Here is a 22,954-nt window from a genome sequence, read left to right on the forward strand (position 1 = left end):
AGGCAATACTCAAGATATAGCAGATCCTATTCCCACCAAACCAACTTCCTTAAGAAGAGTGCTGGGCCATAGCTGCGATACAAAACCAAACAAAGCGAACAACCTGAAAGCAGGCATTTCCCATAGAGACCTGTATAGTCCTGACCAGAGCAAAGTATGTGGCAGAGGCCCACTCACTTCACCTTGGATCACCACAAAAAGGGTTTTCACATCACTGTCGGACTAGACATCTCCCGAGTATCCCATATTAGTTGTTCAGAATGTTCAGTGTGGCTTCACAGGAAAGGAATTATTGTGAACCTCTGTACGGCAGGAAGATCTCCACACAGCTCCTTTTGTTCAGGGCAGGCTTTTGTAATCCCTCCTCTTGTTCCAGGACATGGTGGTCTTCCCTGTTCTTCAGTATAAAAACAAAACAAGAAAATAAAATGCCTTCTCTTCTGGCAGTTGCTGTGCTAACCCAAAATAACCACATATCCTAAGGAAGTGAAACTTCTAGGAAGAGAACCACGAGAGTAACTCCCCTTTTTTTAAAGATGTCAGCCTTGCATTGCTTCTGTTTAAGCAGAGAAAGAATTTAACTTCTGCTCATTCTGAGTGGTATTTTCTGTCTTTGCAATAGAATGATTTTTGCGATTGTTGGCCTGCCCACACCCTGTGTGTCACTCAACAGACCTCTGAGACCCTCAGCATCTTGTAGGAGTTCTGACTTCAGTGGATTCTGCAAGGTCTTGGATGGGGGTTCTCATCTTCTGCTGGGCTAGGGTTGGCATGTAGCATCCTGTAGGTTCAAGCATTGAATGTTTGGTTCTATTTTTCAGCCTGACTGGTGCCACGCTTCCAGCTTAATTAAAAAAAAATAACACAAACCCTTGTGTGCCTGTCACTGCCTGCTTACAGAAAATGAGCCTATGCTGAAAATTCTGTATCTAAAGGGCTTGAAACTGGCATCCTGATGCCATATCCTGCTGAATTTTACAAGTATGAAGGGTAGTAGTACTCCTATGCCTAACGCTGCACATACAGGATCAGTTTGTTGTTCCCCCATGAGTATGATCCTGTTTCAGAAAAACCTTAATCCAGTAAGTTCAGAAATACAACATCCCCTTTTTGGAGTGAAAAGTAGAACTGTGCACAGCTTTAAATCCTGCCAATGAGCACTTCTGGCACCCATTGCCTGTGGACAAATTGGTAGCCCACCACAATTTAATCTCATTCTCAGCTCAGGCTGCAGGACATGCATATGTACGTCCTCTCTCCTCCTCGGTCATGAGTGTCCCTATTACAGCAGTGTAATGCCAACCAGACATTAAATCTGGGCACAACTGTTAATCGTGGAAGTTGGGTTACTGTGTGGCTCCAGAAAAGCTGGAAAATGCTCACACACAGAAAAGAAATGTTTGCATTAGACCAGTGGTGTACTGAGGAGAATGGTGGAATTCACAAATTATCTGCTTCATGGAATGTAAAATGGATGTGCAGGAAGGACAGATAGTTCCACATCCATGAACTATGTACTTTGCAGGGGAGGAAGAGGCTTTTGTACGATTGTACTATAGCCATAACTAAAGTTGTAATTTTTGGAAATAGGCTTCATATTAAGTAACAAGGAGTTTTCACCTTAAGGAAAAAATGATCCGTATCTTTTGTGAGCATGGCCAGTGAAGTTGGCAGGTTTCACTACTTCAGTTTAGACATTAACCTCTTTGACAGAAATGGATTATTGAAACATCAGCAGCCACTGACATCTCCAGCTGAAACAGAGGTGAGTCTCTCTGCGGCAAGAACACCTGAAGGTGATGACTGTCATGGAGGAGCCAAGTTGGAACTCAAGGACAGAGGCAGGCTGTAATCTGAAGGCAGCCTGGCTTTGACAACGCTGTCAGAGTTGTTTTCTACACCATAGTGATTAGCCCTGCCAGGAGATCTGGGTTAAAACCACAGCACTGACGTACAGAGCAGGAATAACCAGAGAGGGGCAGAGAGGAGAGGTATTTCCCTTAGCTGATACTGCCAGCAAAACTCAGGTGTTGGAAAATACTGATCTTAGAAACCAGTCTGAATAGCTTTGGTGCATCACCCTGGAGCCCAAGAGGGGCAGGAGGGGGACAATGCCTGCCATGGGCTAAGAAGTTCTCTGGTTGTTCAAGGTTTCCTTTCCTGAAGGAAGCTGACTAACTACACTCTTGTAAATAAGCAAAAACTGCATGCAAGGTGCCTGGCTCCATTAATAATTGCTCCTTACAACTTCATTGCTGCTTACAACTCAATACCCCAAGTTACTTAAGTCAAAAGGCCATCACAGCTCTCAAATCTGGAGTCATCAGTCAGCTCTTGCCTGATGACTTTTTAAAATCATTCCTGCATGGAGAACATGGATGGCCTGGATGCTACAGTGAAGAACAGGGTCACGTTTATAGCCTTAGCTAGCAGATTTGTAAACCAGAGTCTTTGCAAAGAAGCTCAATCAGCTCATTCAGCTCTGTTGCCAGTGTGGTGTTTGAATAACTAAAATGTTCACCTATTGCTCAACAAAATAATTTCTAAAGCAAGAGGGATTGAACCTTCATACACTTACTCAAGCAGTGGAAAGAAATAGTGAGCTTTAGAAGGCAGCCCTCTCCTCTGTAATACATGCAAACTGCATGGGGAAGGCATGGGGGTTTTTCCGTTCTCCCACAATGTGCACTATTCTGTTAAAAGGGTTTTTCAATGTACAATCCAAAGTCAAAGCAGCCTCTCCTGTTTTAGTCCTTAGTTCATATGACAAGATTGTTCCCTCTGAACACCTCTGGTGAGGGGGAGCCCTTGATTAAATGAGCTACAGACTGAAACATCCTTTCATGCTCCTGTGGGGCATTTTGACTGCAAAAGGTTTGCATGCACAGCCAGAGCACTGCTGGGACTGTGTATTCTCACTTTGTTCTCCTCCTCTCTCCCTCAGGCTGATTCTGTGAAGTACTGAGCCCTCTTTGAGCCAATGGGAGTTAAAAAAGTGCTCAACAGTCATTGAGTTTTGGCTACCTCATAATATAACCATTAACGTATGCACAGTCTATTTTTAGAATCTGTAACATGCTTTCTGGGTAAAAAACTGCTTGAAAGACCCCTTCTTCTCCCTCAGACTTGACATTGAATTCAATTTTATAGAAGAGCCTGAAATTCTTTCCATTAAAAAGTGTATTATAAATGCTCAAGGAGCTGTAACTGCAGTTGAAAGCAAGGTATATTCCTGCCAAAGGGTAAACTAGCTTCATTTAATAGGAGAATATTTCTAGGGGAACAATTTACCCTTTATGAGCCTTTTTCCTAGAGACAATATACAAAGTATATCTTTGCTATGTTTTCAGCAGAGCAAAATAAATTAAATGTACCTGGAGGTTACTGAAAAAACCCCATTGGCATAAAAATATGCAAGACAAAATTTGTCTCTGTTTTCAGATTCTTAGCCTAGTGCAATCAGTCAGTTGGGCAATAGAGGGTCCACAGTACTGGCCTTCAGTATGGTTTGTAATGATCCTTTGAATGGCCTAGCACTGCACATTTGTATCACACGTTGAAACAGAAAGGCGTAAAGCGTTCTAAAAGATAAGCATTATTATTCTGTGTCTGCAGAAGGGGAGACTGAGACACAAAGCAGAGAAAGCAGCTTGCTTAGGGATGCAGAAACAGGTTGTTCTAAAGGTTGAAATATTTGTAGCACTTGACACATGGACTTGTATACAACCTTTAGAGAACATTCTGTTTTGCAGGGGGAAAATATTAATGGCCAGTAGAGGTGTAAATGCCCAACAGAGCCGTTTGCACTGCTAAGAAGTCTTTTTTTTTTTTCAATAAGGATGCAGCTGCCCTAATGTTCTCCCGTTATTTTTTCTCATTACTGTGAAGAAAAATCACTCAGTTAAAAAAATTGTAGGCGTCAGATAACAACTTCAAGCTGGGAATTTTTTTTGCTACTGTTTTTAGTAATTCAAACAGGTTCTTTGCTCTTGTTACAATACCCCAGAAGAAGCAGTAGTTCTAGTTTTAGATGCTGAAAACTCTGGCTGTATCCTAACTGTGGTAACTTTCCCTTAAAACATATGAGTGGTCCAGCTGACCTGTAGTGGACTATTCACACTCTTAAAATTAAGGGCACACAAAGCGCTCTATCTAAGTGAATATGGAGCTCTTCAACGTTTGCTTAAGGCAAGGGGAGGTTCTCAATGAAAGAAATACATAAAGGAGTCACAGCAACAGGAATGCTGAGTATGACAGACATGCAGGATTGGACCCTGAGCCTGATGAACAAGTATTACCGAATTGCATTCATTCACACAGCAGCATCCGTAAGATACAGCTCATCGGTGTTTGCTGCTTCAAATACTTCAAGTCAAAACAAGCGTGAGTGATTTGATGTGTCTACATGGCATAATTAGAGATGTAAACAATGACTGCCATTGCAGAAACTGGAGCAATATGCTAAGTAATTACCTGAGTTATTTCGGCCTGGCTATGTTCTGCATCATTAGTATAATTACGGGAATTGAATTCAAACCCATCATACCTTTGGTAGTTCAGTTTGTGCACCATAACCTCATCCTCAATTTTTACAATGTTTCCTTGATCGCCAAGGGTGGCCCATGCTCTCTCCCATTTTTTGTCGTCTGAGCCACAAAGGAAAGACCCATTAAATGAAAACAAGGTTAATTATGCTTTCATCAGAATGGCTTCAGAAGAGATTCCTCCTGAGAAACAGCAGAGTGGGGAGTCCATTCGTTCTGTTCCCTTCCTCCTTAAAAAATAAAGTAAAACCACACAATGAATGTCTCTATTTACATTTCAGAGTTCTTTTCATGTCTAATATGCCTGTGTGAATGTACCAAATACAAGTGAAGCATGAATAATGTGTGACTATTTTTCCTTTTTTTCCCTATATTGCTTAGCACTCTATTTTTTTTAACTCTTCCCGAGAGCAAGAAGGTAACCATTTCCCTGCCCCCTTCCACTTTGTTTCTTTTTCTTGTTATTCAGGACAGCCCTTGTAGTGAATCTGTTAGGACTATTGTGCTATATTCATCAGTTCTACTTGGCGCAGTTCATGTGTGAATCAAGGCTCTTTTCTCTATGAGAAAAGATATTTTCCTTTATAGCATTCTAACTCAATTACTGTGTTGGCCTTCTTTACTTTTTTCTCTTCCAATGAGACATATAATAAGTATTTTCCCTAAAACCCTTTTTATTATTTGTCACATTATGGAGACCAGAGTACTTCAACATACATATGGTTTGGTTCATGAACACTTACACACTGAAAAAGGTCATGAAAGGTAGCATAGCACCTTCTTCTCATGAATAAAGAGAAGATCTGATGGACAACTCTTGTCACTTTAAATATAATGAGGTAAATAACAAACCTACAAAATTTCTGTGTTTGCATAGGACAGTGACAGTTTTTCCCTGAAGCAAATAAGTCAGTTACATCAACCAAGGGTCACCTCTCAACTGAACATACTGTGAAGCCTCAGATAAACATGAAGAATGAAGCAAAAGACATAGACTGGTTGTAGTATGAATTGCTGGAAAAACAACCTCTACCCATGTTAAAAAGCCTCTGGGCTTGATCGCATAGATGCACCAAGTGCAAAACCCTGTCAGGTTCAGCATTAATGATATACATTGTTTTATCTGGGAGAAGATGGGATGCAAAGCCAGTGTCTGGTTTTTGTTTCCATACCAGGCAGGTAAAAGCACATTGCATCCCAGTGCAAATTCCACTGGACACCAGCTTAATTTTGAAGCGCAGTGAGGCCCAAATTAGATCAGCTCAAAACATCTACAGAAGCCTCCTTGTTCAGCACACAATGCTGTCATGTTCCATGGGTCAGAGCTAACAAGCACTGCAACATGGTGCACCAACCCAACTTATCTTGTGTGAGTGGGAGGGTCTTTACAGTCAATGTCGAAAGTACAAATCCTCAATTTCAGCTGCAAGTGGAGGCTATGCAGCAGGAATTGCTGCAATATCCTACTGCATGATTACTTTAAATGCAATGCTTATTTTCTTTAGGCCTCCCTAGCAAAGATTTACCCCTAGTTTTCCCAAGACAGCCCTTAGTCCAAGACTGTCTCTTCTCCTGCTTCTGTGAAACTAATACAAATAGAAATTAATTATATTAGAAGTTGGCAGTTGTGCATAAAATCAGTGAATCATCAGAACAACTGGAAATTAAGAGAGTTCAAGGCACCCTCCCCTAGAAGAACTAGGTTTTATTGGGAATAGTTAAAACCAATTTGACTGAAATAAATAAAAGATGTCATACAATGAGTAAGCAAAGAATGATGTAATACAGACTTCTTATGGAAAATGCATATTGTCTAACTGGAACCAAAAGTTACCAAAAGAAGAAATCTGAAGTATCTAAATATAAAAGAAAAAGGTTTCTGAAGAACTCTCATAGGGAATTTATGAATGAGGGTTGAAAACCTTACTTAACTTCAATTCAGAGCCTAACTGTTTAATAGATTTTCACAAACTCTGTGGATGGGAAGCTCTGCATGAACAGGGGGTTCATTGTGGTGAGAACACCATCTTCATGGCAGATGCTTCTTTTTTTCCAGATCTAACAGTGTCATTACTAACATTAAATGATTTAATTATATAAAGCAAAGAGATAGGATAATATAATCTTATCTTAAACATATGGTAAAAGGTGCATCTACTGCCTCATTTGTTGATCAAACCACTTCTCTGCAGTTGTTGCCTGCCAAACGGGAAGGCTTATTTTTCCACTCCTACCACTTAGGTTTCTCAGTTGCTTTATTTTCCATTACTCTAACTCCAGATGAGGTGACATTCTGCCTGGAATGACTACTTGTAGCTGCTAAACTAGTATTCATATTTTTTTTCTCCTCCAATCTTTACTGAACATCCTATGTTATGGGGATCCTATGCTTCCCGTCAAAAGGATCTGGACCTAAATCCCAGTTCTATGTTATCTCATGGTAATTACTACACTTAGGCCTGCCTACTAAAAAAAAAGTTAAGATTAAATGAAAGGTATGTATAGTTAGCTAAATATTTCTTATCCAAACAAAAAATGTACAGACCACTATTTTGTGTAATTTTCTTTGAATTGTATTTACTTTCAAAAACCCATTTGTCAGTTTATATACCCAGTGCATGTTCTATTTATAAAAAAATAAAACAGATAATGGTTTTGTATCTGGTTTTTTTGCTTTTCAATTGCTTTCTCTTAACGTTCAGGACCAAACCCCCATAATGCTGCTTGTGCAGTGAACCTTCTGAACAAAAAGATCTGGAATTAAAGGCATTATTAATATTATAAGGATACTGACTGTTGACAGGGTCCCAAATGTGAAGCATTTTGTTAGTTGTTACTAGAAATTTCTAATAATTCATCTTGCAGGACTGGATGGGAATAGAGGAGGAACAGTCTCTGTGAGGACTAACAATGGGGAGCACCTTCTCATTCAGCCCTAAAGATATTTCCCATAAACTTGGAAGTTTTTCTGAAGGTTTTGGAGTGATGTAACTACACAAACACAGCTTCATTGGTGCAAATCCCTAGGGAGCTCTGATCACTCCCATGTACAACTATGTGTCAGCATAATTAAACACCCATGCCAGTTAAGCCTATGTAGAATTAAGCACAGAATTGGAGCTTTATAGCAAAATGCTTCAGTGGGACTGGAATTTCAGTTTTCTATTCTTTCCCAAAAGGAGGAAGGATCTAGAAAAGACAGAGACATCTGCATAGATGAAAAAGATAAGAGAGACCTTGGGAAAACCTACAGGGAATAAGAAAACTGACAGTCTAAACCTTCAAAAGTGCAGCAGCTTTCATGTCTTTTTAGCTGCACAGAAAAATCAATACTAAGGCCTTGTATCCTCCTATCCTGAAAGGAAGCAAGGAATACAAAGGCAAAACAGCATTAAGTATCAGCCATCTGCTTGGGGAGAGCTGCCAGTCATGTGGTTTCCAATAGGTGATGGATGGATGCATGCCTGTCCTTCTGGCAGGTGGGACAGCAGCAAGCTTTTATTCCTGCCTTGTCTCAACTCACAAATGCCACCTTCTTTCAAGTGAGAAATTGAGAAGCTTCTCTCTTTAGAGTGGCTCGATTCCATCACATGCCAGAAAAAAAGCTGCCTCTGAAGTAGTTAAGGACAAAACAGTGTTATATATAGCCAGCCCCTTGCACAACAGCCTGGTAAAACAAGTAAAACTCTTTTGACTTCCTCTTCTCCACAGTTTTCATTTTTAAGAAGTGTGTATGTACGTGGGAAGAGACTCAGCTGCCTCCTAATTGTTCCTCAGCTTCCTGTCAAAAAGGTCTGGACCTAAATCCCAGGAAACTTCTCACTCCCTCTCTGAGGCAGGACTCGGGAGAACAATAGCTGGCTACAATCAGTGGTCTTGCAGCAGAGACTTGTTAAAATACATGTTTGCATTGCTGTCTTCTACTGAGAAGTGCCAGTATGTAACAGTCACCCATAACAGTTACAGCAGAAAAGTATTAGTAATGCTAAGTGCTGAAAATCACCCACTAATTTATCTTTTAGTTTCTCTGACAATTGCTAGCAGGATTTATCTCCCATTAAGAAGAAAACCAGATGGATGGAAGGTCTACAAAGAGATTTACCACAGTACAACCCAAAACCATGGCACAGTGTGTTTTAAAACAGAAGAGCTCATTTTCCTCCAACACTGTATTTTTTCATCCTTGTTTTGGTTCCAAGGATTGGTGATGCCGTAACACCCGAGATGTTGAAACAGGCTGGCCCTAGAGTCATTATTCTTCACATCCTTCTCAACACTATATCACAACCTTCAAAACTGATAAGCACTTTCTTCCAGTGTAAGCTCAAAACCTATTTGTCCTGTAGTAGTTTTCCAAAGCCATCTTTGGTACTCAAATGAGTTGGAAGACAGAGCCTGAGTAGCTACTTCTGCCACTACCAGACAAGAGACCCCAGCACATGACCGAGGGAAACAAATATCAGAATACATAAAACATATAAGGTTGCCATTGTCTCCAGCTTACTTCCCACCATTGTTAGTATAAAACTATTAAAAATACATAATGTTTTCCAGATTGCTTCAATACATGTGATAAGATCTTCCCTTTAAAGGTCTCCCTCTTCAAATCATGCTCAGATTTCATCTGATAGCGGGGGATCTAAAAAAAATCAGTAGATTTGAGTCTGACCTCTTTGAGAAAATGAAGTGTCATCTTTTATTTTTCTCTCACATTGCTGACACTTGATTGAGTCCCCCACTCAGGACTGGAATCATCCAAGACATCATCTGTTTCCACTGATTTAAAAACTTGAAAAAACACTGCAGGAGACAGCAAACAGGACTGGAGGCCCAAATCCTGATTGTCTGGCTTTAAGGCAGAACCATACATTGAATCAGTCCTTTTTTTCTGCAAGAAAGCATGAAGCATAGATGTGATTGTGTAATCATCAGCTGCTCACTTGGGGACATCTGGTCAGATAGCAGCATGCCAGATAAACTAAGAGGTCAAGTGGAGCATGTCCTCTGTCCTGTTGGGAGCTGGAAGGTTAGATGACCAAACTCTCTCAAACTCAGGCTGCTTACTAGAAGCATCCCTGCATATGCATATCTGGTGCCTTCCCACAGGAGCTCAAGCTTGACCAAGTCACACAGCCTAAAAATGTCAAGATCACCGGGGAAATTCTGTGAAGAAACAGGAATAAAACCCTTATTGTCCCATCACCACAAGGCTTGCTTTCTTCCTTTGTCACAGTAATTCATTTTGTACAGATTTAACAAGCTAAATCTTAAAATCCTTCCTAAAACAGATTTGGATCCAAGCTGCCCTGCACACTAGCTGGCATAACTGAGGTCAGAATCCAGACTTTCATTCTTCTTTATTCCTTTTCAGGCAGCCTTCCCACTCCTTCAAAACAAACCACAGACAGCAGTTGCAGAATTAAGAGTTCATCTCTCCATAACTAATTAAAGTACATTTTTTGCTGTACTTTTTGCCCTATTAATAGCCCCATGGTATTTCTGAACAGAAACAGTGGCTTTAACAACGAATCATCATTTTAGAAATAGAAGTAATGCTTTGCTTTGCGTTCCCTAATTGGATCAAGAAAAACAGTGTGCAGTAGAAATCTCTCTTGTGCATATCAGTCTCCCACGGAGATCATTACCAGGGTGCACATGTTTAACAGAAGCATAATCACCAACTTTCTGTTCCCAAGGAGAGGAAAGACCACTTGAAGGAATTCATCACAGTTATTAGCTCACAGGTTTCTTGTGCTCAGAAAAGATGCCCAAGCTTTTACTCCTTAACGAGATGGTCTTCAGAAAGCTTGTCTTGCTTCTGCACAAGAGATGAATAGTCTGAGTAACAGCCACTGCCTTTAATGCTGGCCGGGGAGCACTGCTGCTGTCTTGGTGGTGGTGAGCAGTGCCCTGGGCACCAGTCACAGCCTGCCTGGTAGCCAAGAAGGCCAGCAGCATCATGGGCAGCAGACCAAAGGCAGCGATTATTTCTTTTTACATGGCATTCATGAGACTGCACTGGGAATATGGCATCCATTTTTGACCCCAGGACAGTCAGACAGGACAAGTCCAGAGAGGAGGGCCAGGGGCTGGCACAGAGGTCTGTAAGGAGACACCAGTGGACCAAAGCTTGTTCAGCCTCAGAAAGGTGTGACTTTGGGGACCTGACACAGACATCTCACACCTTTGAGAAGAGATAAGGAGGGAGGTGCTTGGCAGAGAGACAATGGTCACAAATTGGAACAGGGATAGAAGGGTGAAAAACTCTGCATTGGGACAGTCAGGCAGTGTCTCAGATTGCCTAGAGTGGTTGTGCAATCTGAGTCCTTGGAGGATTTCAGGACCTGACTGGATAAAGCCCTGAACAACCTGGTCTGATCTCATTGCTAATCCTGCTTTGGGAAAGAGGTTGAAGTAGAAGCCTCCTGAGGTCCTTTCTAACCTAAGTGCTTATGTAAAAAATTAAAAAGCAATACAATTTGCAAAATATCTACTCAAAAAAGTTAAAAAAAATCTACCCCTTGTCACAGAAGAACTACAAATTTTTAGGAAGAGGGATTTTTCAGATGCAATGTATAAAAAACAAAACCAAGCCTCCCTCATCTTCCTCAACAACATGTAATATTGAGCTATTTCACTAAAATCTACTCCACATATCATTATCTGGCACTTAAACTTTGTCCTGACCACTCACTTGAGAGATTAATGTACTTGGGATTCAGAAGAAAGAAATCTTTTCTTCTGGCAGATATTCATAGCAAAGCAAAGAAGGGAGTGTATTATCAAAGCTTAACTGCTGTTGAAGCTTTTGAAATAGGACTTTTGCCTGTTTCTTCCAAGAAAATCCCTGCTCCCCTGCTCTACAAACATAAACCAGACTAAATCCACTAGTGTCATCCAGGGAGATTCTTATCCTGTTTACACTGGCTCAAGTCTGAACAACTCCCCAAAAAAGACATTCCTCTCAATCTACACCACAGAGATTGAGAAATGCATGCCCTGCTGAATCTCAGCATAAACAACTGTATAAGGTAAAAACCAATCAAGTTAGGTATTGCTTAAAAGAATGAAAAGCTATCAAAATAAAGCAGCTAGTGCATATCACTCTCTGCTGGCACAGGTAGGAAGCTGCATAACACTCTCAGCTCCTAAATTGATTGGCCCCATAAGCTGACCAAAGGGGCCCTTGGAACCTGAGCAGGGAAGGCTGCCCTCCACCATCTCCACAAGGACTTTTAAAGTCCTCTCAGCTGTATGGGGAATGCATTAAATATCCAGAACGCTTATTGCATGTCCCTTCAAAGAGCCAGACATGATACTACCTCCTCACCCAAATGAAAGGAGTCAGAAACCACTTGCAGCTCATACTGCTACATTAGCTCTTTTAAAACATAAAAAAACCATGGGCCTGGCTTTGTTTTTCATAATGGCCTAGATTGTTGATGACCAACTTGAGAAAGACGTGCAGGATCAGCTTCCACACAAAGAAGAATTTTTAACCAAATCCTGGGTGAATTATAAGGTTTTTTATCTGGAAAGACCATCTATATGGCAATTAGCAGGGTGAAGAGTAAGCTCCACGCTGAAAACTTACCTCATTCCCTGCTTTGAAATGCTACAATCCATTTTCAAATTAAATCCCATTCCTGCTTGGGTAATGCAAGTTTAAATATTCCTTCATATTCCTTCTGTATTTTAAAAAGCATTCCAGAATGAACCCCCTCCACCCAGCAAATAAAATGCTTTGGGGAATTTGTAGGAGTATTACAGCTTTAACTACAAAATGTAGAATAAAATATTAAAGTATTATAATGCCTTTTCAGAAACCAGCCTTTCAAAAACTGGCATTTTGCTTCAGCATTTCTGTGGTAGAAACCCCTGCCCATGAATCTTCTCTGCTTTGAAATCTTAACACATTTGCAAAATAGGAAAAATTGAATGTGGAGCACAGGGACTGTAATTATACTCCATCATTTAAAATAAGGGGGAATAAAAAACATGTGCTTCCATAAGTCTTTGAGCTGAAATGGTCATGACCACGAAGGAGATGGTAAAGCTCAGGACAAAATTCCAGCTTTGCTGGAGTTGACAAGGGCTCTACCATAAGGCTGCACACTTAGAATTTTACTCCATGGGCTTGAGCCTGGCTTGTACTGGTGTAGGTCTCATTCTAATTTGGTGTGCAATTACACACAACTTCCACATTTCAAAGGTAAAATCTCTGCACGCAAAATTCTTCTTTTCCTGTGCTTCACTCACAGCTAAAGAAGCATCCAACTCTTTAGTTAAGTAAACAATTCAGGAATTTTCAATAAACAGAAAACAATTTTTTGTATGTCTAAGAATAAAAAATTTCAATGCTAGGTAATATTTAGCAGCCTGTAATTACAAGAGGTTTACAAAACAGAAGGATAATTAAACTTTTTGTTTCAGAGCAAATATAATATCATTCACTATAACCAAAGTTACAAATGAAGAATTTATTATACATATGAACTGCATGCCTTTCAGGAGAGTGCTGTGTGTCTCCAACACATCCCTTTAGACAGGAAAAGATGTGCCAGAAACAGATCTAGTGTTTATAATGGGGAAGAAGGCAAATGATCACAATTGTGTAAGAGAAAAATTAAAAATCTAATTTTTACATTGTATATACATCCTCACAAAATGTAAGAAGGAACTATCAGCACTTGAAGGATTTAAGCCTTCCCTTTCTTGTAATGTTTCCAGGGTGAATTTTTGGTGTTCCTTGTAACAATCAGCAACAGAAAATAAAGAATAACATTTTAAAAACAAAATCCCATTGCTCAGTTTTGTTTCTCTGCAAAAAAGCATTGCACACAAAGGAAGGTGAAGTCTGAAGAGAAAGTGACAGCTTTCTTGTCATGGTGGGAAGCAGAAAACCTACACTGTATTTGCTGGCAACCCCTTGCATACAGCCCCAAAGAGTGATGTAAGAGCAGCTCACAACTGCATTTAGGAGAAATTTTACTTTCACTGTACTTGAAGTGAAAACTTTCATGAGCAATGCCTCATGACAACATACTGTCATGCCTATGCAGCATCGTATGTCAGGCTGTGTAGATCAGTAATATAGGTTAGACATGATAAATATTTACCACTTGGTTCAAAAGGAAACTTATTTTCATGCTACTGCTATCTAATCTTATCATATATATTTTGTTCAGCATTCATACCTTGCTTGCAAATTACGTTTTGCATCATGCTTGTAACCCTGTAATTCTGGTTGGATCGGATCATCTGCCATGGATTATTACCAAGACCTGCCCAAAAGTAACACAGTGATGGAAAAGCTTTTTTAGAAGCCTCTCAGGTCATTCCTTCTTATCTCTTATTGCTTCTGGTACAGGACTCTAGCTACAACCCAAGAACACCTATTAATACAGTACATTGCACTTCATATGTAATTTACATACTCCTTTGCATAGGGCAATATAATGTTGTTATGTTCAGGTGTGCCTTGAGTAAGTCTCAGCAAGACATTGCAAACCTTTCTATTTTAGATTTATTCTCAGACATTCTCCTCGTGTAGTTCTGTAGCCCCACAGTTTACCTGCATATTCCTCTTTGTAGGAATTTACTTTCATGGATTAGACCTAAAATGTCCTTGTTGTAGGTAGAGAGAACTAAACATACCAGAAATGCTAAAGCCTGCAATACCATCATCTTTTCTTCTGCTGTGTTTATGGGCATTCCCTGTGCTGTGATACATGATGGAGTCATTCTCTTGAAAGCCAGCATGGGAGAGTATAAGAAGGAAACCAGTTCTGTTAAATTATTGCCATGCTTTAAATGGTGTATCACCTCTTATGGTCACTGACTGTGGGTAACAAAGTAGTTATTTAAGTGTCAGTTAGCCCTGGTTTTGGACTAAATTAACTCTTCCAGAGTAATTTGAACTAATAAATGAAGTAAGATCTTTTCTTGACACCTATTTCACTCCCCATACTCCTATGAAGTAAAAAAAAAAGAGAGATAAAATTATTTCAGATAACCATAATAGAATATTATTACAGTATGTTGCACTGGATCACCTAACACTTCTAGATGCATGCTGACCTCTCCCTTTGCTGCTCCAGTTCCCCCAGAAGCAAAGGGACCAAAAAGCTTAGGTGCAAGACATTCTCATGTAGAATACGTCCACATAGTCTTAAAGCTGATATCTGACAAAGCATCAGAACCCACCAACTTCAATAATTTACTATTAAATAGTCATTATACGATGTAACAGTAGGGAAAACATGGTCTGAAAGAAATTAGAGAAGACCAGCATCTACTGCATGCTCTATGTTGCCATTATAATTAAGATAATGAGGATTTCTTATTTGTCTTAGTAAACATTCAAACACTCTAGGAAAAAAAAAATAAAAACCTCAGAGCCTAAAGAAAGAAAGAAAAGAAAGTTCTGATTTCCTGTGCCTATTTAAACACCCTTCTTTTTCCTCATCTTTCTGACGTTACTGGATTTTGGCTTACATGCTTTTTAAATCCTGCCTGAAGAAAGCACTTTCCTTTTTGGGGCCTAAATAGTTTAGAAGGCAAAACTGAGGGCTAAACCACTATGACAGGATCACCAGTATTCTGCAGTTAAGGAAATGAGAAAAGGAGATAAGAGCACCAAGACTGAAGGTCCTCTGGAGCCCCAAAGCCCTCTTGGTGTCATCTTGAATGTCCACTGTGCTGTGTCCCCTGCAAATAAAACTAGAAACAGTATTTTTAGATCACAAGCATAAAAGACCTTTTCTTCACCCCAAGTGTTGAGTCTAGTCAGCTTATTTGTCCTTCTTAACTTAGTCAGTCATAAAAGTGAAAAGTGACATCTGACTCACTTCTACAGTAATTGATTGTGATTTCATAAAAGCATCATTATGTTATTGATTCAGACAGAAGGTTATTGAAATAGATAAATAATAGTTAACAGTTACACATAGACCAACTGTAATCATGCTATGTAGTTGTAAAATCCTTCATTCAAAGAATTACACCACATCTGATTAAATATGACGGAACGTACATGGAAAGCCTATGCAATAATGTATTTAAGCAGTGACAAGTTTCCTACTCGCCGGGTAGTTCAACTATACCACAGACAGACACTCTAAAGGTTAATTCAGAATAAAACACTGACTTAGGATCAAGAAGGTCCACCTCCAGTTCTCCCCAGCAACAGAAGTTTCTCCTGAAACTTTTAACAAGTGTCTTCTTATTAGCATTACCTGTGAAATTATTTTGTCTACATTAAGCAACTCCAATACTTCAGTAACTTTCCTTAGTTTGTGTCAGTGCCATAGGTCCTTTACTGGGTTAGCAGAGACAAAGCCTGAATGCTTTGATACAGATCTGGAACTCGAATGTGATCATCAAAACTTCAGGAGGTTTTGTGGGGGTTCAAAGGACGAGTTTGGCTATAGGACTTTGATAATTCTCTTCTGTAATCAAAATTCTGATCTCAATAACAGACTTCCACTTCCAGCATTTCAGAAGCACGGATAGTCAGAAATCACTTTTCAGTTCAATTTGTCCAGAAGCAGGCAACACTTACAGTGTCTTCACAACCCCCAACACCATCAAGTATGCATTTAGCTTTGCTAGGGCAAAACACTCCAGAAAATGGGGTATTCAGGTCCCCACAAATACAGCTCCCTTCAGCTGCCTGCAGAGCTCAGCCCAGTTTAGTACATTACTTGTCCACATAACGCTGTTCATTAACCTCTAGGTCATGCTGATGAAAATCTTTCAGACCAATCCAGACTGCAGAATCGACCAGGTAAAAGAAGACAGCCTTGGGTTTGTTTAAAAACCCAACTCAAACCAAAACGGTGCTTTCACCTTTCTGGTTGCATAGCATGGCCCCATCAGCAATTGCTCTGGCTCCTGTTTGGAAGAGGAGGGCAGCAGAAACAAACCACACTCTAATTTAGCTGGTCCTGTCTTCTAGTTTCATTTAGGTCAACAGCAAATCTCACATTTACTTTATGAGATCTTAAGTTTATATGTTTGCTTCTATTTGTCACTTCAAAAGCTCAGTTTGTCATAACTGGTTCCTACTCTGAGTTTTCCCTTAAGCACTTCAATGTTCCCTGTCTAGACAATACTTCTATGTATCAGGTCAAAATTATTTTCCCAGTTGTGCTCAGCTCTGGGCAATAAATCCCTCCTGTGTGGTAAATGCTACAAAGACCTTCCCCTTCAAAAACTGAAAGGAGGATAAAAGCTGCATTTTCCTCACATAGAAGCAGCCTTCCCTCTCTTTGTAAGACCAAAGAAAAATGTTTAAAAATTAGTTTTCATTTAAACTCTTCTCACTTTCATTTGCCTATATTTTCATTTTGGGATGTGTTACAAAAAGGAGCAGAAAAACAAGTTTCTGTATATGGTTGGTTGTTTTGAAACCCATCAAAAGTTTTTTCTCCTCATTTTCATATCCAAAATATTTTCCAGGAAAAGAATATAAAATGTAATAGAAAGTAATACCAGTTTCTCTTCTCTCCACCAGGAATAATAATAATAACAAAAAAATCAAAGAACAAAGAGGAAATTACGGTCTCTTTACACACATATATACACTGATCTTTTATCATCTCCATTAGAAATCTGGGACATTTACGAGCATTTTGCTGCCCTATTCATTTCCCTTCATGATTTTATTCATGTTTGCAGAAAATTAAGTCTATTTTCAGTTGGCACTCCATAAGAGCATAAGCATTTCAAGAGTTTGCTTGGCAGAACACCTGATCAGAAGTTGCTCCTGTTTACAGGAGACATGGCATTCTCAGGCACAGCACAGCCCTGCTCTGTAGGCAGCTCCAGAAAGAAAGAAAGACTCGGTTTTGCCCAGGGCTTCTTTCTTCAATAAAATTAACTGAAGGGTTCACATTTCGTGAGTTGGTATGTGTTCAGTCAAGATTAATGGGTGACTTCTACCTTCATGAACAAGGAGGTGATTCCACCCTTGCCAAGCGTGATAGTTGCTAACATCAGAAAGGAGCCTGGAACACCTTCCAAGTCAGACTCAGCCTTTACTCCATGGATGCAAATCCAGAGGAATGCCACATATCCTTGGAATTGCATTAACTTCCCATGTTAGGTGAGGGGATTTGGTCCACATACATCAATAAAAGTATTCTCAATTTGAATGTTGTTTACTGGGGACAACAAAGGTATTTGTGTACAAGAGGAGCTCAGTACAGAAACAACCTGGGCACTCTGGAACATAATGAGCACCTCTGTGAGGAGGAAAGGAAAAGGAAATTCTTCACATGTATATAAACCACAATTTTGTCTTTTGAAAAGGGTTCTTTTAAGGACACTCTGTAAGGACAGGTTTGGGAGTTTTTTTGATAGCTGCTATGTCACTTCCTTCTTGTCTAGCAAAATATGCATTGATGCTTTTTGACAAACTCATACTCACAACCAAGATAATTCCTAGCCAACCATCACATAACGTACAATTTAAAACAGCATAATAATAAAATAATGTGGAAAGTTGGGAGCTTTTAAGAACAACCTTTTACTATTTCAGCTTGAACTTACTGCCACCAAAGACAGTTGGTGCTCTGGGGCTTGTAACAGTGGCAGACTCAGCTTTCAGTTTTGGACACTTCATCCAAAAAGAGCTTATTCACAGGTCAGTTCTTCTGAAAGTCTAACTATAATGGTAAGGGACACTACCACTATACCATCACACAAAGACCATTTGCAGTTATGAGCTTAAGCTATTTTTTATTAAGAAATACTGGAAAATGTGCACTGGGTTTGCTGGTGTGTACATTTGGGAATTGGAACAAGAAAGAAAGATAAGAAAGATCTCTTTGTACTGCTGTACTGGCCTATTGCTTTTGGGGGGTTCTGCAAGCTGCAGAAGTGCAAACCCATCAACTGCAAATCTGGCCTTGGGGAATTTATTAATGCAAGTGAGCATCAGAACTTAAAATGTAGGAAAAACAACACCCCTAGAAGACAAGATATGGAAGATTAACATAAGCCAATGAAAAACCATTCTTGGTACCCGAAAACCTACACTTTTGTTGCAAACATAAATAGGATGGTTTAGTTGTAGGACAGAAGAGGAAGACCTTAGGAATGCCTTCTCTGAAAACTTTACTAACAGCAAAGCATTTATTCTAGTACATCCAGCATGTCCTTTTGAGACCTGTTATCCATATGCATTAAGTTCTTACAGCTGCTTTAAAACCAAAAGGGTCTCTATGAAGGTCCTGCATACCTTAAGTAAAGGAGACTGACTAAGAGCTACTGAAGCAGAAAGGCTCACAGGAACAATTTTCCCATGGTTGACCTGATGTTCTTGGGCACCCTGTAACTTCTATCACTGCTGAATGTGAAGTGTTCAAACATGGTAAGAAAAGCTGGAGACATCTATGGGCAGAAACCTGTTGATTTGAGTTGGAATAGGTTTGAGGTCCCCTTCCAATGAGACAGCGAGATAGAGAATGGCAGACTGGGCCACATCTGCAGTTGTGCAGATCACACAAAAGCAAGGCATTAGTACTCCCGTCTGCCATTTCTCTCCTCCCCTACCTTAGTTCTGCTTGTCTTCTGGCATGCTTTAAAAGCACACTGAAAAGCCAAATAGAGCAGGGCAGAACCAGGAAGTTTGGGACACATCCAAAACCCCTAATAGAATGGAACAGGGAAGGGAGGAAAGGAGCAGGGAGACACATGTTGCCCTCGAGTGAGAACAGAGAGAAGACTGCTGTACAGCAAAGGGTAGCACCTGCCAAGCAGCTGTGGGATGTGCACTCTGGGAAGAAAGATGGTAAGACACACAGAAAGTTTGTACTTGCACGAAGTACTTTATTACAAAAATCCTCCCAAGTCCCATGAAATACAGCCTATGGAAGCAACAAAGCATGTAATGTCATAGTTCAAATGCAAAACCAAATTATGCCAGTTCTTGGTAGGTGACCTCTTCAACGTACATACGCATGCATAACAAGATGAGACAGTTGTGTGCAAAGGAAGAGCCAGCACCGGTGATAGGATATAAAATGACAAGCGTTTTTGAAATAATGCGTTTGTTTCAGATAAGGTTTAGATTAACAGGCTTTTAGGATAAGCCTTTGCAGTCCATCTAATCTCACAAAGGCCTCGGAGTTGCAGAGTTGTGGAAGTTTACCTTTCCTTTTCTACCTCTGTGCAGGAAAGCTCCAGGGAAGCTATACAAGAAATGCTTTTCTAATGGAGGTTTATTAAAGAGGTTACATTGCCTGGGGTGGGATGAAAGGTTATTTTAGACCATGGAGAATAAAAGTGAAACTGACACTAGAGACGGAGGGAAAGCTTCTTGTGGACTCTGCAGGTTGTCTTGAAAGACAACTCTTTTGGGCTGGAGACATGAAGACAAAATAGTGGCTGACTCTCAAAAGACAGTAAGCGAGCAGCTCAGAAGAGAAGTAGGATGGGTATTGTGGGTGAAAAGGCACAGCAGCAAAGAGAGTTTCAGAAGGGCAGTGGGACTATATTAATAATGGATGCTGCTTCCTTTTCTACGAGATTGCTTCCTGCAGTATAATGAATTTGACATAAGAGACGTTTGGAAATTAATCTTTAGCAGAGACCTGAGATTTACAGATAATTGCAGCAGAAACTCTATGAGGGACTGCCAACACAAGCAAGATACCCACTGCGGTTATCAAGCCACAGTTAACCCTAGTGTGAATACTGTTCCAGCAAATGCAGGGGAAGTTACACAAAGGCTGTGATTTACCCTGGCAAAGTCCTCATTGTGCCTTATTCAGTAAACTTGAAAATGTCTTAAAGAAGAGGAGAGAGAGGAAATTCCATGCTTTCCTTTGCAGCTCAAGGAAATTACCATAGCTTGCTCTAAAGAAACCTGGAGCAAAGGCTTGACTAAACTGAAATTAGTGGTAGAGCTGACATGATTTTGTGAGCTGACACTTCATATCTGGTGTTTTTCTTCTCTGACTGCTTTTATCACACTTCAAATTTTGCTCATGACTGCATGTCTATTTCCTCCAAACTGGAAAGTGCTCTTCGTGGGCTGATACATTTATTGCAACCGCCTCCTCCCTATTTCTTTTTATTTTTCTTGCCTCCTATTATTTTCTTTCCCTCAGAGAGAAATTACAGTTGCACACTGTACTTTTCCCCTGTTGCATATATGCATGTTTTTTCCAGGTGTCAATCCCCAGGTGCAGATGGTAGTTCTAGGTAGGATCTGAAACTCTAAGAAGATGGTCCATCTCTTCTTGGATCAATGGCTAGAACACGTCTCTCTAGCAAGTTCCACAGAGAAGGCTAAAAGAAACATATATTGCACAATCTCACAACCAGCAGTCTTTGGCATACATCCTCTGTTGTGTACCTTTGATCAGGCAATCAAGATTATAACCTTCTCAGATCCTTTGCTCTGGGGTTGCTGAGGTGGTTCCTTTCTTGTGGACTCCTCAATGAGAGCCAAATACCAGCCTGTTGACATCTTCATGATTTATTTATAAGCACATTCAAATCAATACAGTTAACATTCAGGTAATACGAACTTGTGTAAAGAAGTTTATATGACATTCAGACTTTTGATGAAAAGAAAATTGAGAAAGATACTTGAGAACTAAACTCTGGTGAAACCTTGATTTTATTATCTTCTCCTCCCTTGGATTCTTCTCTGCTTTCTCTCTTAATCTGCATGGTTTCAAAACTTTCTTATTCCATGGAAATCTCACCCTTGACTCCTACCTTCTAGCCTCATGGGTTTTTCTGTTTTGCAAAGCCAGCGTGGGTTGGGGAAGGCAGGTGCTTCCTCCAGCAGTCCAAGGGCCAGTGTAATTTCAGCAGTGACTCAGCCCAGAGTGAACCCCACAGGGTGGGTCTGGCAGTGACATCTTTCGTAGTCATGGCACTGGTTTTGAGCTCTCCTCTCCATAGTGAGTGATCTGCACACAGGAAAAGTGAGGCATTGCAGGTCCAATTTTTATTGTTTCTCCCCTTTTAACATCCTTAACTTCTGCAGACCCTTTCCATGTAGCTCCAGATTCAAGCCCAAAATCCCAAGCTTTCTTCACAGGGAAAACTGACAACTATTCCCTACCCCTGAATAGCTTGAAAGAGCCTGAACATTGCTTTTCCAACATAGATTGATCAATATTTCCATGCGGGGCGGGGGGGGGGGGGGGGGAGGAAATAATGGTTATTAATACTTTCACTAATACTCAAGGGTACCAAGCACAAATAACATCCTAAGTTTTCCTCAACAGAAAAGAAATCTAGAAGCAGTCTCTGTCACCCACAGCTTCCTAAATCAGGCACACCACCATAGAAAAAGTTCTCATAGCCACCTTTCATTATTTGAATGGTTCATTACTATGAATCATTATCTCATGCACAAAACACAATTTACTGTATCTTACATCTTCTCAGAAGACCTGTAAATTGCTTGTTTGCCCTATAGCAAGGGAGAGAAAGTGCTATGTTTGGGACCGTTGCCTTGGCTAAATCTTTAAACAAGCTGCTTTTAGTTAATTTGTTTTACTTCTTTAGTTAATTTGTTTGTTAGTTCAAAAACACTAACCGATGGGGAAAGGATTTTGTTGGCTACCATTTTATTATTTAGTGCAGTGTCTAGAGAGCATCTTACAGTGTTGGTAAATATAGTTCTAGAGTAACATCAGCAATTCTGTAATTGAAAGAGTCACAAGGGACAAGTATAATAAAAACTGGCAGCACAGACCCCTGGATTGTCTAGGCTGAATTTCTTCAGTTTATAAGGAATACACTGCAGAAAGAATTTTGAGGTGTACTTGGTTTTAACTTCTCTACACATTGCCCAGAAGTACCTAAAGGGAGCCTGTAAGAGAATCAGAGAGGGACTTTTTACAAGGGCATGGAGTAATAGGGCAAGGGGTGACAGCTTTACACTGAAAGAAAGTAGGTTTAGATTAGATATTAGGAAGAAATTCTTTACTGTGACGGTGGTGAAATACTGGCACATGTTGTCCAGTGAAGTTGTGAATGTCCCATCCCTAGAAGTGTTCAAGGTCAGATTGGATGGGTCCCTGAGCAACCTGGTCTAGTGGAAGGTGTCCTTTCCAACCCAAACGATTCTATGATTCTGTGAAGTCAACTACACTTCTAACAGCCACTGGAAAACCCATGTGATGTACAGTCAGTTTTTTTCAACCTGACCACTTCAAATCTCTTCTGTGATTTTTTTTGGTGCTTGCTGTATCTCTCATCAGTACTTCACGTAAGTTTCAAAGAATCCCAAACTTCACTTGAGGCTTGTAGGTGAACAGAAAACTTCATGACCACGCTGCTCCGCTTTGGGAAGCAGCTGTTAAATTAAGAAAAGTATCTTCTGTTCTCTAAGTATTTTTCTCTGCCCACTTTTTTCAATAGACTTTAGTAACTCGGTG

Source organism: Corapipo altera, unplaced genomic scaffold, assembly GCF_003945725.1.
Source record: "Corapipo altera isolate COAL_440 unplaced genomic scaffold, ASM394572v1 97, whole genome shotgun sequence".
In the NCBI taxonomy this organism is placed as follows: domain Eukaryota; kingdom Metazoa; phylum Chordata; class Aves; order Passeriformes; family Pipridae; genus Corapipo; species Corapipo altera.